Source organism: Crinia signifera, chromosome 5 (genome assembly GCF_055691185.1).
Source record: "Crinia signifera chromosome 5, ASM5569118v1, whole genome shotgun sequence".
In the NCBI taxonomy this organism is placed as follows: domain Eukaryota; kingdom Metazoa; phylum Chordata; class Amphibia; order Anura; family Myobatrachidae; genus Crinia; species Crinia signifera.
This window is the reverse complement of record NC_139221.1, coordinates 160,439,585-160,459,921: the sequence shown is the minus strand read 5'-3', so window position 1 is coordinate 160,459,921 and position 20,337 is coordinate 160,439,585. Positions and strand designations below refer to the sequence as shown.

General features: G+C 42.8%; 1 protein-coding gene across 2 annotated transcripts in view; it reads right to left on the bottom strand.

The window, feature by feature from the left end:
• VWC2 (von Willebrand factor C domain containing 2) overlaps nucleotides 1–17,122 on the bottom strand; it is a 400,584-nt gene extending 383,462 nt beyond the window's left edge. Inside the window, exon 1 of one of the 2 annotated variants that reach the window (XM_083188188.1) lies at nucleotides 16,224–17,122. The gene's annotated coding sequence lies outside the window, so the exon portion shown is untranslated. The remainder of the gene's footprint in view (nucleotides 1–16,223) is intronic. The other variant, XM_083188187.1, reaches the window with a different exon arrangement.
• Between the last annotated feature and the right edge of the window lie 3,215 nt (nucleotides 17,123–20,337).

The window sequence follows — 20,337 nt, the reverse complement described above, 5'->3', positions numbered from 1 at the left end:
ATTTAATGGGATGCGCAAATGGAAACCGCACTTTTGAGGTGTCTATAAATCGCACTTTTTTCAGACCAGGTTCTGATGTGCGAATTGGTCAGAGACATGCACAGATCATTGTGATCTGTGCATGTTTCTGGTGTAAAAATAGAGTTAAAGAAAAAATTTGAAAAGAAAACGGCGTGGGGTCTCCCCTCCTGAGCATAACCAGCCCCGGGCTCAAAGAGCCGGTCCTGGTTTCATAAAATCACAGGGCAAAACAAATAGGGGTCCCCTGGATTTTATAAAACCAGCACCAGGCTCAAGAGCCGGTCCTGGTTCCCAAAATACGGGGGACAAAATGACTAGGGGTCCCCCGTATTTCAACAACCAGCACTGGACCCAACCAGCCAGCAGGGTAATGCCACAGCCGGGGGGAGACTTTTTATACAAGTCCCCCGGCCAAAGCATTCATGCCCCTGACTGGTCAGCATGGGCAGGGGTCCTGGGGGAGTGGGGACCCCCCCAAAGAAGGGGACCCCCCCCTCCAGAACTTACCTGCCCATGCTGAAGCCCGGGGCTGTCCTAGATACCCTTGGGAGGTGGACCCTTGGGCGGTGGACATCGAGCTGATTTTGTGTAAAAAAAATAGATGATAAACTATTCTCTTATACCGTGGAACTATGAGTCCCAGCAAGCCTCCCCCGCATGCTGGGACTTGGAGACCCACGAGTCCCAGCATGCAGGGCATTAAAGTGCCCGCTGGCACTTGTAGTTACACAGTAAAATAAATAGTTAAATAAACACACTGACACCCATTAAAAATAAAACTTTATTACATACAAAACCCACACATACTGATACTTACCTATCTTGAGCCTGTAGGTTGGTCCCTGGGTCCGGGGTCCGGTGCTCCGAGGTCCGGGGCTCCAGGGCTGAAGAGTTCGGTGTCCAGGATCCGAAGAAATCCATAGGGGGACCTGTGGAAGAAAATCCTACTCACCAAGTTCCTCAGGAGAAGATCTGTCCTCTTGATCTGACGTAGTCCAGGTCTTCTGCCACGCGTCAGGTCTTCTACGTCTACTCCCGCTGATACCCGACTGACGAACTATCCGGAGAGATGCTGATGCTCCATCTTCAGCGTCTCTCCTCCGAATGATTCTATTGGCCACCAAACTCGGCTCCTGATTGGCCGCTAGGCGGCCAATAGAATCATTCAGAGGAGAGATGCTGAAGATGGAGCATCAGCGTCTCTCCGGATAGTTAGTCAGACGGGTACCAGAGGGAGTAGATGCAGAAGACCTCACATGGGGCAGAAGACCTGGACTACGTCGGATCAAGAGGACAGATATTCTCGTGAGGAACTTGGTGAGTAGAATTTTCTTCCACAGGTCCGCCTATGGATTTCTTCGGATCCTGGACCTCGGACTCTCCAGCCCTGGAGCCCCGGACCTTGGAGCACCGGACCCAGGGACCAACTTACGGGCTCAAGATAGGTAAGTATCAGTATGTGTGGGCTATGTATGTATTAAAATTTTATTTTTAATGGGTGTCAGTGTGTTTATTTAACTATTTATTTTACTGTGGATCTACAAGTGCCAGCGGGCCCTTTAATGCCCGCATGCTGTGACTTGTGGTTCTCCAAGTCCCAGCATGCGGGGGAGGTTTGCTGGGACTCATAGTTCCACGGTATAAGATAATATTTTACCATCTATTTTTTTACACAAAATCAGCTTGATGCCCACTGCCCAGGGGCATCAAGGACAGCCCCGGGCTTCTGCATGGGCAGGTAAGTTCTGGAGGGGGGGACCCCTTCTTTGGAGGGGTCCCCATTCCCCCAGGACCCATGCCCATGCTGACCGGTCAGGGGGATGAATGCTTTGGCCGGGGGGACTTGTATAAAAATTCTCCCCCCGGCTGTGGCATTACCCTGCTGGCTGGTTTGGCCCAGTGCTGGTTGTTGAAATACGGGGGACCCCTAGTCATTTTGTCCCCGTATTTTGGGAACCAGGACCGGCCCCTGAGCCTGGTGCTGATTTTTTATAATCCAGGGGACCCCTATTTGTTTTGCCCTGTGATTTTATGAAACCAGAACCGGCTCTTTGAGCCCGGGGCTGGTTATGCTCAGGAGGGAGGACCCACGCCGTTTTTTTTTATTTTTTTTTAACAAAAAATCACAAGTTTTGAAATGTGCACATTTCCATGACTTAAAATCGCAAAAAATCGCACCATATCGCAATTTTTCCCTGCGAATTCGCATTTCATTAAATATGCGGATTACAAGTGAAAAATGCAAGTTCTAAAAGTGCGATTTGCGGCGATATGGTGCGATTTCACAAAGTGCGAAAAAATCGCATTCTATTAAATGTCACCCATTGTGTTTATAGTTAACAAGGACATGTACTGTAATGTACAGTACTTACTAGTTCCTTATATAATACACTGTGGGCATCAGCTAGACAACTAAACCATTCTTCACATCAAGATTAAAGTCAAAGAAGATCTGACTCGTACTTGTCAGAATTTTGCTATGTTTTGTGAACCATGTTTTTTTTTAGAGGCAGACATAGTCATTGTTCCATAAGTGTTTCTGTAAGTTGGTTTTAAAAGACAGTTTTTGAGCTTTTCTCTTGCCACTCTGTCACATAAGCTGTGAAAATAGTTTTTCCCAGTATTTCATTATTTTAGTTTTTCTATAGTTCCTTTTTGTTTTAATTTTGATCAAATATAATGTACACAAAACAATATATAATTGATTTTCTTTTTTACCTTATCATTTATTGACTTTCATGTTTTGGCAATTAGACAATTTTGGGAAGTGGCCAAAACACAGGATTCAAAAGACAGACAGGATCCGAAGTCAAAACACCATCAGCGAAGCCCCACTGACTAGATTTTCGATACTGTACATCCGTTATAAGCACCAGGGTTAAGGTTACGTTCTATGTGGAGGATTATGGTTTGGTTACAAGAGTAACGGATGTTAGGATTAGACTGAATGGTTTTAGCTGTTACATTTAGGCTGCTAGGTAAGTATAAGGTTGCAGAAGGGGAGGTTAGGGTTAAGCTGGAGGAGGGAAGGTTAAGGTTAAGCTGCAGGAGGGGTGGGTTAGGGATAATGTAAAAATGGTACTCTTTACTTAGAAGGGCGCCCATCTCGGCCATCTCGGGCATTGAATGCACTAAAAAATCAGGTGCGATGCGACAGACGAGATGCCCGAGATTTCCCATAGGGAACAATGTTAAATGTCTCAATTGACCCGATTTTCCTGTTCAATGCCTCAATTGACCCAATTTTTCCATAGGAAACAATGTTAAATGGGCCACAGAGGCCAAATAGGCACCCTGAAGTGAATAATGGCCACCCGAATTGTTAACGCCACCCCACGATCAACGTCAACCCGAAGCGTGGCGAGCGCAGCGAGCCCGCGAGGGGCGGCGGTACGCGTCCTACGACCTTTTCATACCCCCACTATCCACGTCGGCGTGGAGTTGAGAATAGAAAGTGTGGCGAGCGCAGCGAGCCACCGAGCCCGAAGCGTGGCGAGCGGACGCGGATACCTTCACAGGTATCCGCGTCCCCTCGCGGGCTTCACAGCTGTCCGCGTACCCTCGCGGGGCTCGCTGCGCTCGCCACGCTTCGGGCTCGGTGGCTCGCTGCGCTCGCCACACTTTCTATTCTCATCTCCACACCGACGTGGATAGTGGGGGTATGAAAAGGTCATAGGACGCGCTCGCCACGCATCGGGTTGACGTTGATCGTGGGGTGGCGTTAACAATTCGGGTGGCCATTATACACTTCAGGGTGCCTATTTGGCCTCTGTGGCCCATTTAACATAGTTTCCTATGGAAAAATCGGGTCAATTGAGGCATTGAACAGGAAAATTGGGTCAATTGAGACATTTAACATTGTTCCCTATGGGAAATCTCGGGCATCTCGTCGGTTGATCGCACCCGATTTTTTAGTGCATTCAATGCCCGAGATGCCCGAGATTTTTTACTAACGATGCCCACGATCAAAATCGTGGGCGCCCTTCTAAGTAAAGAGTACCGTAAAAATAATTAACATGATGGGGGAAATTTACTAAGATGTGAAATACACTTCACAGGTCATGTTGCTATGGGCAACCAATCAGATCCTGTCTACTATCTTCTAGAGGGTGAAAAAAAAATAAGAAGTAGCTTCTGATTGGCTGCCCATAGCAACATGACCTGTGAAGTGTGTTTCACATCTTAGTAAATTTCCCCCGATGTGTCAGAATTATGGCCATCGGAATCCCACTTTTGAGACTCTGACCTAGAGTGACGGCTACAAAATACCAACACTCTAGATCCCAACTGTCAAAGTACCAACAGTGAGATTCCGACTGCTGGTATTTTGTTCTTAAACCTGAAATTTTGGGCCTTATTCTAGTTCACTCTTTCTGACAAAATCCTTCTTAGATGAACAAAACCATGTCCACTGCAGGGGGGGGGGGGGGGGGGGGGGGCAGATGTAAAATGTGCAGAGAGAATTAGATTTGGGTGATTTATTTTGTTTCTGTGCAGGGAAAATACTGACTGCTTTATTTTTACACTGCAATATAGATCTCACTTTGAAGTAAAACCTCACCCAAATCTAATTCTCTCTGCAACAAGTTACATCTGCCCCACCAGCAGTGCACATGGTTTTGTCCATCTAAGAAGGATTTTGTCAGAAAGAGTGAACTAGAATAACCCCCTTTATCTAAATCAACATTTTCCAAACAAACAATATTATATAACTGTGCAATGACATTGTAAGTAAATTGAGTTATGTCAATGCAGCACAATCTTTAGCTCAAAGAAACAGCATTCCACACTATAATGTTTATTTCCACATTTTTGTTAAATGTATACTCTATTTATAGACCTGGATACAATGATAATATTATTTCACTATAATTGGTGGTAGGACCATACCTAGGCATGTGTGAGTGGTGCCATAACACATAGCGCAGTGCCTGTTGGGCAGCACATTAACTGCTCTATGACCCTTGCTTCTGGCTAGCAAAGTGCTTGGAATGGTAACCTGCAGTTAGTATTGCTACCGCAGTGCTAGTAGGAGCATCCTGTGCTGCACTTCCCTTGTAGCCATTCCCCCTCTGTGCAACTTCATGATATCACTTGTTCAGGGAGCAGGGCTCGCACAGGACGCACTGCCATCCTTTTACACTGCTACTTTATTTGGTATGGCTGAACAAGTCCAAGTCCTCATAAAATGATACAGATAATTCTGGGCAAATGAAAAAAATGTATGGAGGAATAAAGTAATTCTAGGGGAAACCATAACGTTATGAATACAAGTTAAGGGCTCTGGGCAGAAAGACAACGACTGTGGGATTGATGCCTATTTTTGCTTTTATAGGCAATGTTTTTATTGCCTGAGGTATTTTCTTATTTGATTTACAAAAAATAGTGCTATTGAGACTCATTCTAAGTGTTTTTTTTTATCTTATGGGTGTAAGTAAATACATTGGCTGCAAGGGGTGCCATTGCTCTGGGTTCCAGAGGCTTAGAAGGGCCTGCACGCAGGCTATACAGTTGCATACCAATTTTCCGGATTTGCCTGCTAAGCAATTGAATCTGATCCATTGCCAATCCTAATTTGTGTGACATTACATTTACAGTAAGAGGAGCATGTAGTGGATATTACAATGGTAAGGGAAAACAGTACTGTGGAATAATGTGAACAGGAGACCACTGTAATGTCACACAATATGAAACATAGGGAAATGTAATGTGTACTATCTGATCTGTTCATTGTAAAGTGGAGGGCATTATAATGTTACATAATGAGGACATTGGTAATTTAATGTGGCACAAATTGAAATAGAAGCACTTTAGTGTGGCATAGAATCTGGGGCACTATAACATGTCATTATTTGATTTGGAAGACACTATAATTTGTGAAGTATGAATTATGTACTGTGGCATAATAAAAACTATGTATTTCACAATGTGAATAGAGGATACTGTGTGACATACTGTAATGTGTGGTTATGTATACTATGGAACTAAGAATGTTCATAAAATAAACAAGGGCACTAGCATGGGGCATACTATTAACTAGTGCACTATTATGGATCAGAAAATAAATAGGGCACTATTATAACACAAACAATGATTATCGATTACAAAGGGGTATCTCTTAAGAACTATTGCGAAAGAGGCCCCTTCAATATGTTGCAAGAAGCATCGGGACAAAGTGTTGCGTACACCCCTATTTAACCTTGTCAATTTTAATGGTAAATTCTTTATATGGGGATATTACATAACATTAGATCACTACTTCAAAAGATCTATCATTCCTGAAGTGCAGCAAATAAGTACATTAACACCAACTTCAGTATGTCCCTATTTCAATGGAAATGCTATGATTACTTCATGCTGGATTACTGGAATTGGGAAGGAACAGGGTTTTGAGGAACTCATGAGGCTTAAGGATCATGAATGCCCCTGCTGAAACATATGGCTGTTATTGAAAACATGAATTCATTTATTATTTATTTACAGTTTCTTATATAGCGCAGCAGATTCAGTTGCGCTTTACAATAGTAGACAGTGATAACACAAACTGGGTAACAACAGACAGACTTAGAGGTAGGAGGACCCTGCTGCAAGCTTACAAACTTTAGGGACATAGGAGGGATACACAAGGACAGGCACCAGTAATAGCATAGCAGTCCCACCAAGTTGCAAGTCCAGAAGAAAAGCAATATAATACATAAGTGCCTCAGAGGGTTATGCATGTCAAATTAAATATGATAGGCTTGCCTGAAGAGGTGAGTTTTCAGGGAACGCTTGAAAGTTTGGAGGCTAGTGGAGAGTCTTATTGTGCGTGGAAGGATAGGATGGGAGCAGCCCGATGCAAGTCCTGTAGTAGTGAATGGGAGCTAGTGATCCTTGCAGAAGAGAGACGCAGATCTTGTGAAGAGCGGAGTGGTCGAGATGGGAGATATTTTGTGATAAGGAGAGAGATATATGCTGGTGCAGTATGGTTAATAGCTTTATATGCAAGTAGAAGTGTTTTATATTGAATACGGTAAGATACAGGCAACCGATGGAGGGACTGGCAGAGCTGAACAGCAGACGATGAGCGTCTTACAAGGAAGATCAGCCTAGCAGCCGCATTTAAAATGGATTGCAGTGGTGAGAGTCTGTTCTTGGGAAGACCAGTTAGGAGACTATTGCAATAATCAATGCGGGATATAATGAGTGCATGGATAAGAGATTTAGTAGTGTCTTGTGTGAGATAGGGACGTATTTTGGATTTGTTTTTCAGATGCATGTAACATGATTTGGAGACAGATTGAATGTGGGGGAAAAAGGACAGTTCAGAGTCGAGGATGACCCCTAGGCAACGAGCTTGTGGGGTAGGGTAGATTGTCGAGTTGTCAACAGTGATGGAGATATCAGGATGGTAATAGGATGTATATCTACAGTATGTCCTGTAAGCTTACAGGACGATCTAACAAGTTGTTTATATGTTAATCATAAGTCACTTAATAAAAAAAGAAGCTGAAGGTTAAAGATGAAATTACTCCATTTGGATTCTAATTGGTAGTTAAAATTGCCAATGTCTACAAAATGGTTGAATAGGCTAAAAAGTTTGTGCATTTATTTTTTGCTTTGCAAATGTCATAGAGTATACGGAATGCTACTGAAGTAAACTAGCCAGAGTTAATGCACAATATTTTAAAGAAAATACTACTATAAAGCACCAAAAAATATTTCCTTATAAACAGTTAATTTTTGTACAATAAATGTCTGGTCATCTGTTCACAGCCAGCTGTTAAATGAATGCAAAGACAAATTAGTTAGTCCCACAATAATCATGATACCACGTGGCCAACTGCCACCTACAGCATAGCATCTTTCAATATCAGAGTATTGTAACTTAAAACTTTTATAACTGTACATACACTTGAGCAAAGAGCATTTTTCAGCTAACTACAGGGACCCAAAGTAATCAGTGCTTCCTTGTCATAACCACACTGTCTCACAGTGCAAGCTGGTGGAACTGCAGAGCATTCTTGCCTACTTTTGAAAACTAGTTTCAGGGATATTATAGTTGTTAGCAGAAATTTGCACAGTGCCCCTTTGAGGGGGCGTGTCATGCTCCACCCAAAGGGCGTGTCTAGTTCTATATATGGAGAGATTATGAAAAGAGATTGTGAACGTGGCACCTATAAGTGTGGTTGTGTACTGCTTCATCTGGGGGAAATCTTTTAAAATGACTTATATCCAAATGTAGATGAGCTCCAAAGCAGTTAGTAAGAGCTACTATACTTGGTAAAGTGCTGGGAAATGGTGCTGATGATTCAATGTAAGTGTATCTATCTCTCATTCCTTTTTTCCCCCAAAAATGTAACAGTGTAATGTGGGTGAGGTGAAATGAGGGAGATTGCTAGACTAATGAGGGAAAGAGGGAGATTGCTGTTAATTCAGGGAGTCTCCTGTAGAATGCAGGAGGGTAGGCAACTATGGTCCAGAGTTAAGGTGACCTCACTTCCATGTTCCCATAGACCAGACTAAAAAAACATTGAATCCTTCATTATCATAGCAACTATACAAATGATTGTTGGCTCATAACTCAGGAATCCCAGTTCACTCACCATTATAAATTCATATGGTTTGCTAGCTCTGCAAATTTTCATAGTTAACGATTTTCTATCTTAGAGAACATGTGGATGTCTTCAGACTGACTTTTTTTTCCGAAGGCGGGAAAAATCATTTGATGGTCAGCGACCATCAAATGATTTCTCCTGCTAGCGGACGCATGCGAGGGATGTGATAGCGAACACATCCCCTTGTATGGTACTGAGGGGATTTGTCAGCTGGGGTTGGAGGGGCGGGCATTCAGCGGGGTGGCATTTCAGGTAAGCAGTGATTTTGCTGCTTACCGAGATAACATGGATCACCCCCAGTATTTTCTTCACAGGAAAGAAAATAACTTTTTGCCTTTCTGCCAAAGTCGTGCAGAAAGTAGGGAGGCATTCTCTCACTGCTATTGTGCATTTACAATAGCATTCACTTTAAGAGAGTTAAATTGTCTATTTTCTATAAATATTCCTGTGGGAAAAAGTTCTAGGGAACAAAACCAATGTGCATTACAGAATGCATACAATCTTCATGTATAAGCTTCCAGAAATCCAGCAGGATATCCACACTGTCAGCTAAATTGGCTAACACTGGAAATGAAAAGCAGGTTGCTAAACTGAAAAAGATCATTGCATACCGCACTACTGTTTATGTATAGCAATAGTATAAAAGCCAAGGCTAAACATGGTGTCCCAACACTGTAGGAGAAATTTTTTTTTTTTTTTTTTTTTTTGTGTGTAAAGGCTGCAAAGGAACAGGCTGTAATAATTGATAGTAAATAGTGTAAAATGTTACATAGAGTATCACTGTGGCTGATGAAATGAGTAAACCACCCTGGGTGCTGGAAATGTGTGTTATCTGTCCCTGTCATGCTAGAGCTTCTGGCACTGCGCGAATCAGCAGAAGAACAGGCTGAGCATATCCCACTGAATACAGGATGTGCCAGAGTCCTCGCTCTCTAGTGAACATGTGTTATTACCTCAAATATGGGAATATGGGGAGAGGATGCTGTCCAGGAATCAAGCAAGGTAAGAGATTCAGTGCCCCTGCATGCCCAAATGGTTTCTCTCCACCCCCCCCCCCCCCCCCCCCCCGGATCTGTATGATACCCCTAGTGGAGCAAAACGGTCCACCAGTGAACTTGTAATAGCTATTCTATGACCCATAAGCCTGTGTTCTAGCACTGTCCTTATCTTTTCCTCAGTCCTGCTTGTGGCTCTGTCTGTTCTGTAACTTTAACCATCTCAATGACCTGTCAGTCTGTGTTCATCAGAACCTGCTTGTGTCTCTGTATATCTTGTACGTTTGTCTGATTTTTCTCAAGAAATTGCTGCTGAATAAGTGCTTCATTCTACAATAAAAATTATATAAAAATTTTATATAAAAATATACCGTACTTCCTCATCTTTGTGGCCACCGCTTACGCTACGGAACTTACCTAGGCATCATCGCCCCCTTGCGGACTTGCTTCGCTCGCCACACTTCTGACTTGGTGGCTCGATCCGCTTAGCTCACTACAACTTTACTAAAGGTAATGAATGGTGGCGTGGACATAGGAGAGTGGCATGGACACAGGGTGGTGGTCTGAAAGTACCTTTAGTTGTTGGAGACAGGTGGCCAGACCAAAGCAAAAATCCTTATGTAGCGGCTAATGTAACTGTGGTTGCCACAAAGATGAGGAAGTACCAAATATACAAATATATATAAAAAGCACATCATATAACTTGTATACCAGCTGGTTTCTGGTTAATAATTTAACGAACACACAATTAAATATAAAACTTTTGTGCTGCTGAATAGTACTGTACTGATAATTTATATCTGTCCAAAACCAGATTATATTCATCTCAGTCATATACCAGTGATACAATAAAAACAAGCACAAATTTTGTGTGGCACATGTAAATAAGAAAATTATTAATTAGAACATAAACATAAGTATTTTCAACAGTATGTTTAGATGCGGTATTTAATGTAAAACATTTCCCCAAAGGGACTATAAACATATTGTAGGAAAATACTTATGTTTATGTTCTAATTAATAATATTCTTTTTTACAGGTGCCACACAAAGATTAGAGCGCTCCTTTTTATTGTATTGCATATATTTTTTATACTGTGCTGCTATAATATAACAAGCGTGGTTTACTTTTATAGTTATCATATACCAGAGTGGCTGATCATGATATTGATACACAGTTTTAGAGCTTAAAAAAGTAGCCTTTTTGATAGAGGCTTTAAAGTAACCTTCATGTCAGCAGTCACTTGGTATTTCTCAAGGCTTACTGTTATTTTCAGCCAGCAACTCATGTTAAATCAACTAATTACTAAGTATTAGTGCTGGGCACATTAACGCGTTAATATAGCGTTACCGCGCCAGCACATTAACTGCGATTAAAAATTTGCAGTGGCAGGGAACGGGAGACGGGGCTGGCAGGCACCGGGAAACGGACGGGGCTACGCCGCACGGGTGCAGAGTCTCCATCCACATGAAGACGGAGACCCTGCGCTCCTCCAAAAATGTCCACCGCTGTGAAGGAGACAGATGCTAGAAGTGCTCCTTTACCTCTAGCATCTGTCAGGGAAGTGCAGAGTGCCCAGCGTTAGATTATGGGAGCGCTGTGGACTTGCAACCCCTGGCAACAAGCAAGGAAACCCCCCTGGCATGAAGTGAGTGACTACCCCCATGGCTTGGAGCAAGTAGCCCTCCCTGACATGGAGCACAGAAACCTCCCTGGCAACAATCAAGTAAACCTCCCTGGCAACAAGCAAGTAAACCTCCCCTGGCAACAAGCAAGTAAACCTCCACTGGCATGGGGCGCATAACACCCCCTGGCAACGAGCAAGTAAAACCCCCCTCCCCCCAGCAACAATCAAGTAAACCCACCTGGCAACAAGCAAGTAAACTCCTGGCAACAAGCATGGAACCCACTATGGCACCAAGCATGCAATCCCTCTTGGCAACAAGCATGTAATCCTACCTGGCAACAAGCATGGAACCAAAGGCAACGAGATTTTATGTAAGTGGCACATAAGTGCCTATCAGTGTGATTAATCGCAGTTAATTCGCAAAAATGTTATGTAATTAATTGCGATTAAAAATTGTAATCGTTGCCCACCACTACTAAGTTTACTACAATATTGTTAATAATAAGCAGATACCAGCTGTTTCTTCTGTGCTCAATAAGTGATGCCTGCTTACATAGAGTATATAATGGAAAAAATGTCCTCTTCCAGCTGGTGGTGCAGTCCAAATGTTACAGTCTTATTGTATATCCCAAATAAGCAGTGGCGGTTTTAATTGGAGGAAATGTAGGTCAGCAAGAAAAGTCCATTACGTGTTTCTACCTCCTATATATAATATTGTCAACTTCCTCAAAGGATTCTGTGTGCTGGGATGTGGTGGGTCCAGAGAGGCTGCTGCTACTGAACACATTATATGTGTGTTTCAGGGGGAGATTATACTGATCACACCCTCTTTCCTCCCCTGGATCTGCCCTGGCAATAGTTAAGTCAACAGAAACCTGCATGATATTGCTACCAATATTACCATATGTCAGAGTAAAATATTGATCAATCAATTTTTCTAATCAAGAGAATCACTCAAGAACATAAAATCATTTTGCATCAGTAGGTGAGATCACCCACTGTATGTTACATGCATGCTGTATATCATTTCAGCCATATTAAAATGCGTAAAGTTTTTTTTGGACAAAGCTTGGGACAATACTGAAAGTTGTCTACCCATGTAAAATGTTTTAGTTGTGTAGTACTTCTCATATAAGGACTGTGCAACTTGTGTATTCTTTTTCTAAGCCAGAATACTTACTAATAGGTTATGGTCTCCCCAAGGGCCTAATTTAGACTTGATCGCAAATCTAATTTTTTCTCAAATGACAAAACCATTTTGGACTGCAGGTGGAGCACATGTAACATGTGCATAGAGAGTTACATTTGGATGAAGTGTGTTTAACCTGGATTTGAAATTGCAGTTTTGAAATTCAAAGCAGCTAGTATTTACCCTGCACAGAAACAAAATAACTAACCCAAATGTAACTGTCTCTGCACATGTTACATCTGCCCCACCTGCAGTGGACATAGTTTTGTCCATTTAAGAAAGAAAAGTGCTTTGTGTTCAAGTCTGAATTTTGTCCCATCCCCGCACTTTTTAAGCAAAATGGATGTGCTGAAAACAACAACCTATATTATATACTGACCTATATTATTTTACTAAATCTGGCAACAAAAATTAACATAATTAATTAAAAGTCACTTTAAATATGATATGTAATATAATGTTTTGGAGGTAGAGTTAAAATACATTGTGGCTGTTTGCACATTATTCAACATGGATTGATAAGTTGAGAAAATTCAGTTGATTATGGAATGTCTACACATGCGTGCCCGCAAATAATTGTGCGTATTCATTCTGCTTCAATGCATCTGGGTAGACATATCACTTTGTGGGTGTTTGTCAAAACACAGGCAGGTCAAGGTGTTTTTTGGGGGACATCAGCGATGACCACTTCCAGCCTGTCGCTTTAGCAGAATTGTGGAAACTTTTGATTGGCATAGATGGAAAGTAATCTTTGATGTTCCAGTTCTTGCAAAACTACCTGCATATGCTTCGTATTTTGCGCTGCATTCACAAATTCTGCAATGATCGTTATTTTTTCTGTCGGAGCAGCAAGTATTTGATTGCAGCCACTGTTTTTTCTTAATTTAGCAACCCATGCTGAATTAGGCCCATTATATTTTAAAAGTTTCAGACACAATGTAATCTATCAGAGTGTAAATACAAGTAATGTACATTTCACTCTAGTACCACAGATTTCTTCATGCTTGCAATTTGAATATGTCTGAAATGGAAGAAATTTCAGGGATGCATTCAGCAAACGGTACTTACAGTATAAGAACCCTGCAGAACCAATCTGATACATGTAAAATACATGAAAACATATTCTCCCATATGTGCCCTCAACAATAAATCAGGGGAACTTTTGACATGCCTGCATACATATGAATTATCTTGCCCTGTTCTACATGATTTGATAGCTCTGAGAATCTGGAAGAAACTTTCAATAAAAGCATGACAATATTTTGTTAATGACACTTATGCCCACCAATGGTACTCTCTAAAAACAAAACTGTTTGTCATTATATTATGAGACAAACTGTTGAAGGTCAAAATAATAACAAGTAAAAACAGAGACATCATGTGTTGTTGTTTTTTCGGGTTGTCAAGCTATAGCATAAATGCATACTGTATTTTTGTTCTGGGAGTTCACGGTTGGCAGATGCAGGTGGCAAAGTGGGTGAAAAGATGAATTTTATTGATATGGTGGCATTACATTGGTGTGGAGGGGGTACAATGAGGTGATTATTATTATTATAACAGTCCCTCCTGCCCATTACACTTGCAATTGAGGGTATACAGATGTGTTACCTATTCTTGTTGAATTCTGGGTTAGTAGGCAAGTTTGAACTGCAGATGGGCTCAGGTACAGAAAGTGCTGGAATAATTAGCTAATTTTGCCACCACATAGTGTACTTTGTTGAAATTATTTATACATAAAACATGATTGCTAAAAGGTCTGATATTCCCCACTTAGCTCTTGCACATTAACAGAACTGGTAACTGGTACAAAATGATGTGAATGCCAGAATAGCATGACTGGGGAAACAGATCTACCCTTTTTTTTTTTTTGGGGGGGGGGGGGGGGGGGTAGGTAATTTTTGTACTTTATTTACATACAAAAACTTCACATCAACCTCTTTATCCTCACAGCTTTTCACAATTTTACTTTTTAGTAAAGGACTACTCTGCATTTTTGTATGTAAAGTACAAGTAATGTTTAAAGACACAAAGTAATCTGGTGCATAGCTAAAGGTGCATACACACGGAACAATGCCGGAAGTGATCCGATATCATTCACGAGTGTATCAAATCATTCATCGTGCGTACACACAGAATGATTTGATACACTTCACAAAAGATTGGTCTATGATCTACCTGCGTGCATATAAGATCATAGACCAATGGTAATGTTCGGCAGATACGCACATCTTCAACAATGCATGGAACGATTTGAATGATTGGTCATTCCGATTGATCTGGAACGCTCACATTGTCCTTCAGATCGTTCCGTGTGTAGGCACCTTAAGTCTTTGAGGCAAGTTTGGCAGTATTATTGTTATTGTTGAACCATTTGTTCAATATTATGACATACATAAGGACTTTTGAAGCAAACATTCCCATAAAACAACAATGGCATCAAGAAGAAGAACAACTCACAAATAACTGATGCCTACTTATTTTGATGAACTGAAATATTACTGTTCAGGACCATGGACAGTGTATTATACTTACTGCATTGTTAATGACAAGTGGAATAAACAGTGTGATCTAAACAATATACATTGTACTACAAGAATTTTGAAATATCACAACTAAAAGAATATAGTACAATTCTAAATAAATACTGTGAGTATATATTTTTGTTTACCAACATGAAAACCTGTTGTTGGACTTGCATTAACTAGAGACCTACAGTATCATATCAGTATGTACCACACAGTGCTGATCCAAAGTATAGAGGTTATTTTATTAATTAAATTAATTCAATATCTGAAAAATACAAGTTTAGGCTTCCAGTGTCATACAATGTCCAAATGTGCTACCATCATATGCTACTGTATTATTCTGCTGAACACTTTCACAGTTTGATCAACAAGTGTCTGTGACCCCATACTGTTTGACATCATTACTGGTGAGGTGTCCATTCTTTACTATATTAATTAAAACCTTTGTAGTTCAATATAGTGACCACATGGACACAAACAGAAATGACTTGTACTGCTGAGTCATTTTATGCCAAAGTGCAAAAGGTGGAAAAAAACTATAGAAGTAATCACACATTAGCTGGCACTGCCTAAATGTATTGTTTTTAAATGACATTAATGGAAATACATTTGAATAAAGTCATGGTATTGAACGACAAACATCCATCTTCATTTACGTGTCCAAAATATATATTGCTACAGTAACTACAGTCACTGTGCAAGTCACATGCTGCCTGTGTTATCCTCACAGCATCCTATCAATTCTCATTATTGTATGCCTGCTTCATCCAGCATTGCATTGCTGTTAGAGAGCATTAACACCAGTCTAGCTATGATCAACATGTTGTATCTATGCAAACTATATACAAGAGCCATAGCGATTTATGAATGACATATTTTATGTGGCATTTAATAGCCTTTCATCGTATACTAAAGCACCAACCCTGTAATAACAGCTAACTACTATTCCCAGGAACCGTAACGAGAATATATGAATATAAGCCGATGAAACGTGATAAACAATTGACGTCATTCTCATGTAATGGTTACAATAATAACATTGCTATAAATTACAACACACCTCTATACAATTACTGACCAGTATTAATAATAAAGCTCACAATTCTGCTAATACACGTGGGTCTGCTAGTGGGTGTGATCAATTTGAATTTTGAAAAAAAAAAAAAAAAAAGACAGGTCTCTCTTTCTGTTTCTTCCTACAGTATCTTCCCTTATACTGTATATGCTGCAGCTTAACAGACAGAGAAACTTTCAGGGGGTCATCCTTACCATCACAAGATGAGATCCTTATCACACTGACACGAGTTGATAGGAAAGACTGCTTTCTCCCATGTACCATTAGAACATAATCCTCTTAAGCTTTAGCGATCTCTGTCATCTTATCAGTGAAAGTGGATGCTCCCCAGAAGCTTTCTGCCATGATCTCTTCTCCCACAATGGTCAGCAGTGTCATATCACCGAGAGCATCATCTCCAGGTCAGTCGGGGAAGCTGGTCTGCTCGCTGCATTCATGGCTATGCCTGCAATAGCCCATGATTTATGGTGTCCTTCCTGGGATGAAACTGTAGCTGGCTGTTCCTTGTCACCTCCCCTAGGTTCAGATGTTTGGCTTTCTGGATGACTGAAAAAGCCAGTGACCCGAGATGTAAAGTCCAGCAACTCACTAAAGGAGCAGGAGGTTCAGTCTGACACTGCCAGACAAGCTGCTAAGAGCTAAGCTGCCAACTCACTACATCCTGCAGGAAAAATCATTTAGCAGGGATTTTCCTTGTACAACAAATCTACCTACTATATCTGCTAGCAGCTCCATTAGAAAGAGGGAGAAAAAGTGTCTTGAATACAGTCCTTTAAGAAATCCGACAGCATGAATTACAATTCAAAAAATGCTTGCAATGAAAGTGTTTTGCATTTCATTTAAATGCATGAGCACAACTGAATCTATGCAGGGAACAACACATAAGATCTATCTGTCTCTATTGAACTCTTATGAATCTGGAGCCCCGGCTGGGAGAGAATCAGGAGGAGGGAGATGGGAGGTGCTGAAGAGGGATTCTCTCTGCCTATGCATACAATAAGTCAAAAGACATCTTCTCTAAATTGGCATTTCAAAGCCTTTTTGAATCTGAAGTTGTATGATTTCACAGACCAGGGAGATTAAAAAAAAACGGAGGCTTAGAGGCCAGAAGGGGAAGATGCTGATCCTTCTGTTGCAAACACCGAATCAGGTCAACACACTACCTGCATTCAGGCTTCCTATTCTATTTTCCAATTCAGACAGTGTCATTTCTTGTCTGCTGCCTCCTTATAAATCCCAGTTACCACACTTGCTTTAGAAACACTGCACTTCAGTCATATCAAATATTTCACTTTCTTATTCTGCTTGTTGCACAAGATTAAGGTCTATTAAATTAGGCTGTGATTCTTATCATTCTTTTTCTAAATGAAAACAAGAAGTATAATAGTATTGCCAGGACTTATAGAAGTTGAAGTACAGTAATAATATTATGGATTGGTTACAATGAATACATATGATTTGCATTGAATTTACTTTAGTTCTGCCAAACACACGCTTGCACACACACATTTGATACATTCTTTATATACTGTATCAAACACCAGTGCCAGTATCCTCACACTTCATATAGAAGATGCAAGCTTGAACCAGAGAAATAGTAGGCTTTGCTGCTGCTGTGTGATCATATTCCTTCAGTCTGATATCTTTTCCCTCACATATATAAATAAGTCACACATTTGCACTCACCAATATTATAGCCACTCCTAGTAGCTGTATTTTCCATTCTTTATAAAATGAGAGTGGCCAGTCCTACTCTATCACTCAGAATTCTAAACATGACAATTTCTATCATATTAGTGTTAAGTTTGGGACTTGCTGATATATGTACTAAAGCACAGGTTTATGAAAGTGGAAATTAGGGAGTGATGTGGTTGCCGGGGCGGACAGCTGACAACATCGGACATCAGCTACCTGCCCACCTGAGAGTGTCTTGGTTTTGTGTGAACGTTCCAAATCATTTGATGGTTGGCAACCATCAAATGATTTGGCCCCCGCACCCAAGGCTGCAAATGGATGTTTATGCAAAATATACATTCGCAGCCCTGCTGGGGACTAGGCGAGGGAGGGGGGGGGGGGGGTGGTGGCTGTGCTAATGGCAGAGGGATCGCTGAGAGAGATGGAGAGAGAGGGATCGCTGAGAGAGATAAACCCTGTGCACATGGGGCGATATATCGCTCACCCTATAGCAATATATCGCTCGGTGTCCCATTTGCATCAGCAACCAGAGATGGTCGCTAATGAGAAAGAAACTGCTGGGGAACCCCGTCAGTGGAAATCAGCTGGTCGCAAGAGCAGCGATCACTACGGGCAGAAAACGGGAGCGCGCACCTGCTGATTTATCGCCGATACCCACTCCCATCGCTGGCAATATGATCGCTCAGCGACCATATTTCCAGCGATATTTGCTGCAATCGCAGAGGGAGAGAGCGAGGGATCGCAGAGAGAGAGAGGGATCGCAGAGAGAGAGAGGGATCGCAGAGAGAGAGAGAGGGATCGCAGAGAGAGAGCGAGGGATCGCAGAGAGAGCGAGGGACCGCAGAGAGAGAGCGATTGACCGCAGAGAGAGAGAGCGAGGGACCGCAGAGAGAGTGAGGGATCGCAGACAGAGAGAGCAAGGGATCGCAGACAGAGAGAGCGAGGGATCTCAGAGAGAGAGCGAGGGATCGCAGAGAGAGAGAGGGATCGCAGAGAGAGCGAGGGATCGCAGAGAGTGAGAGAGAGAGGGATTGCAGAGTGAGAGAGCGAGGGATCGCAGAGAGAGAGAGCGAGGGATGGCAGAGAGAGCGAGGGACCGCAGAGAGAGAGCGAGGGACCGCCTAGAGATAGAGAGTGAGGGACCACAGAGAGAGAGAGAGGGATCGCAGAGAGAGAGAGGGATCGCAGAGAGAGAGAGAGAGTGAGGGATCGCAGAGAGAGAGAGCGAGGGATCGCAGAGAGAGAGAAAGAGGGATCGCAGAGAGAGCGAGGGATCGCAGAGAGAGTGAGGGATCATAGAGGGAGAGAGTGAGGGATCGCAGAGAGAGAGAGCGAGGGACCGCAGAGGGATAGAGAGCGAGGGAACGCAGAGAGATAGAGAGAGAGGGATCGCAGAGAGAGAGAGGGATCGCAGAGAGAGAGAGAGGGATCGCAGAGAGAGAGAGAGGGATCGCAGAGAGAGAGATAGGGATCGCAGAGAGAGAGAGAGGGGTCGCAGAGAGATAGAGAGAGAGGTTGCAGAGAGATAGAGAGAGGGATCGCAGAGAGAGAGAGATTGAGAGAGGGAGGGGTTGCAGAGAGAGACAGAGAGAGGGATTGCAGAGAGATGGAGAGGGATCACAGAGATAGCGAAATTCTCGGGCACCCCTCCCCCATCATCGACCTCCCTGAAATTCGCGGACACCCCTCCCCCACTCCCCACCCATGACCCCACTGAAATTTGCGGGCACCCCTCCCCCCCCCCCTTGAAACTCTCGGGCACCCCCCCCCCGTCCCCCGAAATTCGCGGGCATCAGCAGGGGCTGTACAGAAGCACTCACTGTTGATGTCTGGGGGCCACTGGAGGAGGAAGGTGCTGGCCGGAGGAGACAAATGAGCAACTGCTGTGCTCCAGATGCTCCGGAGCTTTCACCCTTCCAGCCGCTGCACGGGTGTCAGTCAGTGTGTGTGCTCTGGCGGAGGGGGGGTGGTCACAGCTCTTTAGGCCACTGGTCCGGCCCGGAAAACATGCAAACATGCATGGTCCGGCCCGTCAGAGGAGGGTTTGGACCAGCCCACCGGGAAATTGCCCAGTGTCCCGGTGGGCCAATCCGCCCCTGTGCTCCATACAACTTTGCCAGCTCCTGTGGTTGAAAAGGAGGTGACTACCACCGGTCCCCATGTGCTATATGGAGGTATGTGGGTGTAATAAGGCGTCTAATGCATTATTGAGATGAACCTTTTCTTTCAACTTAAACCTTGATTACCCCTAGCAGTAAATCACACGGACACGTGACCTGAAATAACGACACGGACAACCACTGCATAAGTTTAAAAAGGTAAAGGGTATTTATTGTGGTATGACCCTATTGAAAGGGATGGCCTAGAGAGCGCTTGACGACCAGCCAGTCATAAACGTTAGCAATGGCGGCGACTACAACGCCCCAACTTGTAACTAGGGCGAGGAACCGCCCCCATTGAATTCAAAGCCAGCCTGCGCTGTGACTGTCTTGCCGCCCCTCCTAGGGCCTAATGAGGACAGTTCTAAAAGTGTCCTGCGTCCCCCCTCGGGGGCAGAACTCACCAGCCTTCCTGGCAGAGGGTGGCAATACCTCACAGTGACCACCTGTACTT